Raw genomic sequence first — 10032 nt, 5'->3', positions numbered from 1 at the left:
ACAAAGGAAAGAAGGGTTGAGATTCGAACCCGGACCGCCGTAGTGACAGTCGGGAACTACCGTGTGTGTGTGTGTGTGTGTGTGTGTGTGTGTGTGTGTGTGTGTTTTATTCTGTCACTGACTGACAGGAGTAGCGATCAAGTAGAATGCCCGTGGAGGGTCGCTCCGGAAAGAAAAGAATTAAGATCGGACCAATTGTGAACTCAGAGTTGATAGAGGGGATGGATGTAGTCTCCACAGACCAAGTGCCAACTCCTCGAGTTTGCGCTAGCAAAGGGAAATCAAGGTGTTGAAGATGGGTGATGGGGAGGCGATTCTCTCCTACGTCCATCTCTAAAGGGTTAGAATGGATTAGATCTTGAATCAGTGGCAGAAAACAGCGGTCACCATAAACGGTGTAAAATCCAGGTGGGGAGTGTTTCTAGTGGAGTCCCCCAGGGTTCTGTTTTGGGTCCCTAATTGTTTATTACGTACATAAACGATTTGGACAATGGGATTAATAGTGATGTTAGTACGTTTGCGGACGACACTAAAATAGGACGCCTAATTAGGTCAGGAGACGACGTCGAGATTCTGCAGGATGATCTTAACAAATTGTTCACATGGTCGGTGAAATGGCAAGTGAACTTCAATATCTCAAAGTGTAGCGTGTTAAACGTAGAGCTACACAACCCCGAAAACATATATAGTTTAGATAACACGTTTTTAGAGAAAACTGAGTGCGAGAGAGACTTGGGAATTCTAGTGAGTCCTGACCTTAAATCCAGGGAACAGTGCATTAGCGCCAGGAATAAAGCAAACAGAGCATTAGGTTTCATTGCTAGGATGGTTACGAATAGAAGTGCAGAGGTAACTATCAAACTCTGTCTAGCGATAGACCCATCCTTGACTATGCGGTACAGTTTTGGTCTCCGTCTTATAGAATGAACATGAATTTACTTGAATCAGTACAGAAATGAATGACCAAAATGATATATGGGTTCAGAAATTTACCTTACGAAGAGAGGCTTAGACACCTTAACTTTCAACCTCTGGAAAGACGAGTGCGGAGTGATCTAATAGAGGTGTTCAGGTGGATCAAAGGCTTTAACAAGGGTGACGCAAACAAGGTCATCATATTAAGACAACAGGGCAGGACTCGCAGTAATGGATTTAAATTGGACAAGTTTAGATTTAAGAAGGAAATAGGCAAGAATTGGCTCACTAATAGGGTGGTCAAAGATTGGAATAGACTTAGTAACCATATAGTGAGCTCTGAAACTATCAGTTGTTTTAAGAAACGGTCAGACAAGTTTATGGATGGGTATGACAAGGGGTAATGGACATGGAACTGCCTAGTGTAGGCCTTATGGTCTTTTGCAGTCTCCTTCATTCTTATGTTCTTATGTTTATGTTCTTAAAGACTACTAACAGTCACCTATGTATACAGTCTTGGTCGTCGTAGAGCAGAAGAGGATGGGGTAGAGGAGGAAGGCAAACAGACAGACAGACGGAGCCGCCTAGACGCAAAAATAAAGTTTCAAGTTCGTGGTGTCGGTGGGGAACACTAAGAATTGTCTTGACCCGTTGTCCTGTGAGGACGAAGGAGGGAGGGAGGTAAGGAGGATAGGAGAGAAGAAAGACGAGGGATAATGAGGGTGAGGGAGGGAGGGAAGGTGGGGAGGGAGTTAAAGAGGATAGAAGAGGGAGGGAGGAAAGGGTGGGCGCGAGGGATGGGTAAGAGGGAGGCTGGGAGTGAGGGAAGGGATGGGAAGGGAGCGGCGTTACAGTTTCATGTATATATGCACGTCATGTAATTAGTTATATTATTTGTTATCGTTTTGACTTCTCTTTTGGTTTCCCTTCCTAGGTTGTAAGAAGGATTTTTTCGTTCTTTGCTGAAGAAAGAGATCTAGTATCAATTAACGACGGTGAATCTGAGGGGTCGTATATTATTCAGTTAGTCAGATACCAGTTCACTGGGGGGGTTTGATGTGTCGCGTAAATTTTGAATCATTTTTGCAAAACACGATGAAATTCTCTGCAGGTTTTTGTTCCGGCAAGTGCTAAGCTGTTTTACTTAGTTTATAGGAGACGGATTCGGGTCGAGACCCCGTTGTCTCAGTTTTAACGATAAGTATGTCCTTCACAATGTTGACGTGACCCAAGGTTCTCGGTGATGCTGCATCTGCTGCTGCTGCTGCTGCGACGCGGACGACTCCGCGTCGGTGCAAGGTCGGTTAGGCGCTACTTCTTTGTCTTCGTCTTCTTTTCTTCTTCTTCTTCTTCTTTTTCTTCTTCTTCTTCTTCTTCTCGTTCTTTTAATTTTTCTTGTTCGTGATTTAGATTTTTGTTTTGGTTCTTTTTGCCGTTTCTTTTATTTTCATTCTCTTCGTATCTTTATCAAATTCCTCTCGGTCACTCCTTGACGGAGTGCACTTTAGCATGTTTTTGTCTCGTCGTGCTGTTCCCTTTTCACCTTGAAATTACTTTTTTTTTTAACATTGTCTATATTTTTCCTTTGAGATGTTGCCACTTGAGCAGGATTCTTTTAATAGGTCCTGCGTTTGTTTAGATAGGCTCGTTTGCATGCGGCGGCGTGGTAGATGGCCTTCAACTGTTAGCCTCCGCAGACAGTTTAATTTCTGCAGCCGTCGTGCATTTGTTGCAAAACTTGTATCTATTTGACCATGTTTATGGGTGATCAGTGACGCATGATAAATTTTCGATTTATGTCTGGGTATTTGACACTCAAAAGAAATACTTCGATTTCGTGTGGAATCCGTGTTGACAGGCGCCTTGTTGCTGTATTTTGTTGTTGACATTTGTGAGATTTTGCTCAAAGGGCCAAATGCGTAGGTTATCTAGAATTTTATATATTTGGTCTCGTGACATATTTCTGAATGAGTCAGACATCAATTGTTCTTGGATTAGAGGAGTCAAAAGACGAAACCAACGTACCTCACATTGATCCCTTGCATAAGAACAGGGCCAATAAAATGATTGATTAATTCATTGATCCCATTTTTATGCAGTATGTGTTTTCAGACAAGTGGACTTGAAAAAATATATTCCATATGCATCGATTTTAGCTTGATTTTGTTTATTTCGAAATCTAGAAAAGGGAAAGGGTTATATAATGTCATTCAAATAGATATTAGTGTAATTCTCCCAAACCCCACCTTAAAGTATTTTTTTATTGATTTATTATTTTTTACGTTCCCAATGAAGATAATTACATTTTTTTTTTTTTTCTAAGACTTTGGCGAAGACAACCGCCCATTTTCTTTGACCTTAAGTTTGACGTTTAACCAGAGGGTGGAGCTGGCTCTAGAGATGGTTGTACACGACCAGCTGGCGACAGTTGATAGTTTTTACGAGGATACGGTGGCTCAGGTATTATTTTGCTCTGAGTCCCCACCGACCCCCGGCCTCCTAATTAACTGATATGCGAAAAAGTTTTTATTCTGATATATTAGAGGCGATTACCTTGTAGTGAGGAGGCTAAAGGATTCCTGTCTGAAGGGTGTAATTATATATTTACATAGGTATATCTATATAGATATATAAGTGTGTTTGTATTTATATGTATATATATATATATATATATATATATATATATATATATGTATATAAATGTGTATATATATATATATGTATACATTTATATATGTATATATACTTATATATATGTATATATATATTTATGTGTGTGTCTGTGTATATATATGTATATGCATATATAATATATATATACATATATATATATATAATATGTATATATATATATATATATATATATATATATATATATATATATATATATTCATTGTTAAGTGACCAAGCTCACCGGCTTTTCTTGACAATAAATTCTCGGCATCTCGGGTCAAAGTCCTCTACCTTGAACAGTGGCCCTCGCTGCATCTCAGGTCAGCACCTGCACGCTATCGGCCGGCGCCTCAACCGACGCGACCCAGCCTCTCTCTCTCTCTCTCTCTCTCTCTCTCTCTCTCTCTCTCTCTCTCTCTCTCTCTCTCTCTCTCTCTCTCTCTCACTCACTCACACACACACTCACTCTCTCTCTTGCACGTGTATAAACGAGCGCTTTTGTTTGTACGCAGCCCCGAATTTTCCTCACTGTTTCTGGGGTTGATGGAATAAGGAGTGTTTCATATGTGGATAGAATTATTGAATATATACAGAAGGATGCGCGGACGCGGGAGTGTAGTGGTTATATGACCTGCAAATTATTGTACTCCCGTAGGGTGAACTCTTTCCTTCAAGTGACGTACTGTGCAGCTTTTGTTTTGGTTAGGGTCAGACGACTTTATAGGTGTTGTCTGGGAAGGAAATAGCCTCGAGATCGGTCGAGATCCTTCTTGAACCGTCTGCCGTTGTTAAGAACAAAATATGTAAAGCGCGTCATTGGGTTGCCGGGACTCAAGTGCACGGTTTTTGTGGTGGACTCTTCGGGAGGAAGCCAAACAGCTCCCGTTAACAAATCGTTGAGCCGAGGGAACTTGCGGAACCACGGGACACTCCTGCTTGTGTAGAAATACTGCTGCTCTCCAAGAGAGAGAGAGAGAGAGAGAGAGAGAGCACAGAACATTGAAGGAAGAAAATAATGTTGAGCAAGGGAATATCATAATAAAGTGCCGTCGAAGAAGTTAACAGTAGCGCCCGACGTGAAAGGCTATCGACTTCGTCGTTCAAGAAGAGACAGAATCGATCCTAAAACTAAACCGCGACGACGAAAATGACAAGGACGGGGTTGTTGTTGAAGTCTAGGTTGTGAAAAGAAGACTTTGGACCAAGAAAGGAAACTCGTTTGTTTGCCATACTGCCACATAAGGACTCCTGCTCGCACGAACTGGAATCGCTTGGAAGCTGATCGGCAAGGTAAGAAGACAGGGAGATACGGCTGAAAGATGTAACCTGGAGAGTTGGTGGTGGTGGTAGTGGTGGCCCGAAGATGGTGGTGGTGTTGGGTGCAGCGCCAGAAGCTGTAAGAAAACTGTGGTGTTAAAGAATGATTTTCGGTTTTAGGATGAGGTTGGTTGAGATGAGAAGTGGCATTAAAAATTTGAGAGCTACGGCGCCTCACAAAGAGACGTCAGAGAGTTAAAGGGAAAGGAAACGAAGCTGTTAAGCCCTCAAGAGTTTCTGTAGGGTTTAGTTAAAGGCGAGGATGGGGGAAGAGGCTTCATGGATGAGACACTAAAATGGGATTGGGAGTCGTGTTGTAAGGGGTGTAGTTCTTAGGGGCTGGACGAGGAGGATGAGGGGTATGATTAATCTCTTGAGATTCAGATCTTACCTTCGCATGAACAAAATTGCCAGAACAGCAAGTACAAATATGTCTCGCCAGCTAATGAAAAAAGGGACAGCCTTGATAGAATCGGTAAGCGCATCACCGGGTTATAATTCGTTTTTATAGTGCATGGGTTCCTTGAGACAGCTTTAACTCCTTCAGAATGAGGTACTCTAGTGTATTGTTTCTACAGTAGGTGTAGGTTGTCAGTGAGAGATTGGATGGTATAAAGTGAATTTAAATTCTCTCGGGACTTATCTATTGGAAAAATTATGGAGTATAGGCAAATAAGGCTGGTGTTTTGGCAGCGGGCCGTAATTCTTTATGCAAGAAGGATATGATACACATTTAATAGCACCACGACTAATTTGGCTTACAAATTACAATTCTGACGTTACAGAATAATGCTACTAACATTTATAGACATTCACATATACATATTTGGGACATAATAATATCAACAATGTTATATTTCCATAATGCAAGTTCCAGCGGGGTGACAATTATTAATACAGAAACTTATGGTGCTCGTATTGTACATAAAATGATTTCTTCAAGGCGTGGCCTTGCTACAGTACTACCTGTCATATATGACTCAAAACTAATCTTTCTTACTACATCATGTCGCATGCTCGTGTGTTAGGTTCATATAATCCAGTACCTGAGTCATGAAAGCATGTGTGGTTGGTGTCCATATTGGACGAGGCCATTCTTTGTTCTGTTTGCTGTATAGTGCGTCGTTATTTCTAGACACTGTGCTGTAGGTTAGTGAAAAGATATCTTGATTTCATTAACTCATGATATCAGAGAACTTGGTTACTAAATAGAGTATATGGAAGCGTCTGCGCGATCGATAAACATAAATATGCTCTAGTCACACACTCCGATCACGATTCGATCCGCGACAGGTATTTCTGGAAGCTTCTCGAACTGAGAGGAATGGCATGACGTCATAGGTGTGTTTGTGTCATGTCCCTTCTGACTCACTTGATTACATATTTCCCCCCCCCACTCCACTCATGCATATATACACACGTTTGTGCCAAAGCAGAATGCGGTTACATCAATACGTGCGTGTATCTGTGACTTTACATGAATTGCAAGCAACTCTTCCATGGCAGCAGCTTCGTATTATATGTATTAGTTTCATATATGGTAGACGGCATGCGTGTACTCATCGTGGCTGAATAGAATTGCTCAGGGTTAGCCAGGAAAAAATCTAAAATGTGTCATCACAGCGAAGTTGTTAAAGGTTACCCGCCAAGCCGAGGTACAATTTTGCATTTTCTCTTTTGTAATGTAATGTTTATTTTCATGAGAACCATTTTGAAAACAAGTATCTTATCTCAGAAGTACTATTTGAGGGACTTTTTGACGAAAATATTCGTCGTCTGCAAAATATCTTATCTCAGAAGTACAATTTTAGGGACTTTTTGACGAAAATATTCGTCGTCTGCTAATCTACATTTTGAAATACGGCATACATCACCATCGTTTGGCATTTGTTCCGATGACGTCATGAGTTGCGCACCAATCCAAGCGTCCTGTAGCGAAACGGATGATATTCTTAGATTTTTTTTTATCGTCTTTTGAGCGTAGTTTCGAATCCATAAATATCCCTTGACAGCCTTGCTGTGTTAATAGACGGGATATTTATGGGCTATCAATCTGAACTGTATTATCTCTCCGAAGAAGTTTTCATATAAGTGCATTATTGGTGTTTACCTGTAATAATAATAATGATAATAATACATACATACATACATACATATACCAAGGCTTTTCCCCCTTACGAGGGAGGTAGCCAAAAAGGAAAAGGTATAAAATCATTCCCACCCATTCCATCCCTGAATACACTCCACACCCCTCCACCCTCCCTCCCATCTTAGCACCTCGTGGATGAAGGGTAATAATAATAATAATAATAATAATAATAATAGGTTTATTGAAATAGCAGTGATACATTGACAATAATACAATAGAGTACTTTTATGAGTAATACAGTAATTATAAGAGTGATATGCCTAGTCTAAGTTTTATAATGAGTTTATTGTACGAACAATGGATGGAATAGCGTCTGTGTCCATGTTGTTCTGTAGTGCTATCATTGGTTACTCAAGAAAGCAAGGATAGTATACGTTATGCATTCGGTATTTTTGCAGTGTGCTACTACATAATCCTACAGCACGTTCACACCTCGCTCCCTAGCTTAGTAAACAATGATGTCTGCAACTTAATACATATATTTTGTAAGCTTTGTAAGCAATGATGTCTACAGTAAAAAGGTTGATTATGGTGATTTGTTACTGCGTGGTTTTATGTAACTTGAATTACATAATTATCAGTGATGTCGGAAGCCCTGTCTTCCTAATTATCTATCTTTTGGCTTGTTTTCATTTTTCTTATATTTATTCTCTGTAATTTCTATGTTATTCACTTATTCTCCTGGTTATATTTTTCTAATCTTACTTATCTAATAAATATAATCTAAATTTCCAAAAATACAACAACATCTATTATCATTTGTTTTGTATATTCTTAAAAAAAAACATTTAGTATTATTGAAAGAGAATTCAGCTCCATCATTTAGCTCTCCGTGAATGCTCTTACGTGAATAATATCATTGTTGCTGGGTAGTTATCGTAAACTTATCTTCTGCCTATCTCTGAGTTCTAAGTTAATATATTACTATTTTCCGCCTCTTTCCTCATATTCTTTTCATCCGAGTCGTGTAGTTTCCTTGGTAATTCTCTCCTCGTATTCGTAATTCCTAAGATTGATATTTAGTAGCCTGCGGCGCTCAACACAATCCACATTCATCAAACGCAACGATAATGCATGAAGTATGAGTACAACTGACGTCACTGCGGTGTAGATGGCGCTGCGGGTGAAGCAGATGACGTTTTGGGGATAGGATCAGTAATTTCAAATTGTGATAAAAAACGAAAAAGTTTTTGTGTAATTTATTTGGCTATCATTGACTTTGAGGAGTACTAAAAACTAATTTTGGTAAAATTAGACACCTTTTATTTACAAAGTGGTTGCCCTTTAAGAAAATCGAAATTATCAAAACAAATTTCTAAGTAAAATTTCTCCTATTTCCTCATTTCCTAAATTGGAATATTGTAAGTCTAATATGACAGGTAATGGGTGACGTGTGTGACTTTCACACTGAATTCTGAATTTGATAGACATAATGTTGTTTTCATTAAAAAAAAACAAAAAACTTTCTATACATCTCTCTGAAGAAGACCAAATTGGTCGAAACGTTAGAGTAATTCCTAGATCGTCTTCGTTTTACTTCCACCACTCAATCTCTCATATTACTTAAACTTATTTTTTGTTTAAAATTCAGATTTGTTTTCGGGATTCATATTTCATTCCTGTATTCTCATTTTCAATGACTCAAAAGTATTCACACTTCATATCCTGAGTACCACTTAAAAGTAAGTGTATAAGAAGAAAAATTATAATGATTACAACTCGGTACTAGCTCGTTAAAGTAGCTCTACCAGAAGGATGTGGTTGATTTTGAGATTAAAGGTGCCATCAAGTTTGGAAGGAGAGACTGTAGGTCACACCATCCAGATGCCTTAGAGCATCGTTTCCCTACCTTTTCCGACCATAGCACCTCCTGTTGTCATGTCTAAGCAGTCCAGCACCCCTATATTGTTACTAGAATGATAAAAAAAAGTGAAGTGTACTGCTTGATGATTTACTTTCTTGATTCCTTAGAACTGAAACAAATTGAGAATATTGTTTGTAGAAGAAATAAGAACACCTCTAGAAAAATAAAATAGCATGGAAAAAGTCAAATATGCACAACTGGGTAGTCAATGATACATATATCAATGTGATTTTTGTGTGCATCACCTCCCAGCACCCCCTATAATTGATTTCAGCACCCCAGTTTGGGAACCACGGCCATAGGGCAATGGGATGGGGTGAGGGATCCAATGAAGGAACTTAAAAGGGGTTTACAGGGATTTTGTTTATATTTGTATTTTACTGGAGCTGGGAGAAAGTCCTGTGTTCACATGTAGCATAACAATCCAGGTCCTGTGGTGTGATTGTGTATATTTATCGAAGGAACAACTGCTATAAAGTTTTGTTAATAGCTTGAACTGTTTTACTGTCGTCGGGCTTCTACAGGTGAGAACGTAGTTGGAAAAAGAAAACATATATACATACATATACTAAAGGCTTTTTCCCCCTACACGGGGGGTAGCCAAAAAGAAAGAGGCATAGAAACCACTCCCACCCATTCCATTTCCTATATATTCCACTCCCCTCCACCCTCCTCCTTCCATCTTATCTTGGCACCTCCTGGATGACGGATCATCCCTGCATCCTGTCCACTGGTCTGGGTCAGAAGCAGTATCGCAAGACACAGCACATCCACAGCAAGGCCGCTTCATAAATTCGGCGACCTCCCCTCTCCGTCCCCTCATGCAGAAAAGAAGACGGGGAGAAAGCCCTTCGGGCTGCGTCAAATTTTTGCTGGCATAGGGCGTCATGGGACAAGAAATTGCTGGGATGTGGGGTAATATAAGAGTCAGTCAGTCATGGCGGCCCATCGTTGCCGATGACGACGCTGTTCTGCATCCGTTTGTGAAGATGATGAGTTTGTGATGATGATGAATTTTAACGATTGTGTCGTTCATGCCATCGTAGGTGGCTGTTGAGTCCAATGAGGGAGCCGCAAATTTGATCGCATTTGTGGCAAAGGTGTTCTTCGCGAG

The 10032-nt window shown here is 40.0% G+C and overlaps 1 protein-coding gene across 6 annotated transcripts in view; it reads left to right on the top strand.

Moving 5' to 3' along the window:
* Positions 1–10032, top strand: part of LOC143028414 (uncharacterized) — a 254050-nt gene that overhangs the window by 146878 nt on the left and 97140 nt on the right. The gene's annotated exons all lie outside the window — the stretch shown is intronic.

Source organism: Oratosquilla oratoria, chromosome 9 (genome assembly GCF_046742065.1).
Source record: "Oratosquilla oratoria isolate Oo_2021 chromosome 9, ASM4674206v1, whole genome shotgun sequence".
Lineage (NCBI taxonomy): Eukaryota > Metazoa > Arthropoda > Malacostraca > Stomatopoda > Squillidae > Oratosquilla > Oratosquilla oratoria.
This window is presented reverse-complemented; position numbering and strand designations above follow the sequence as displayed.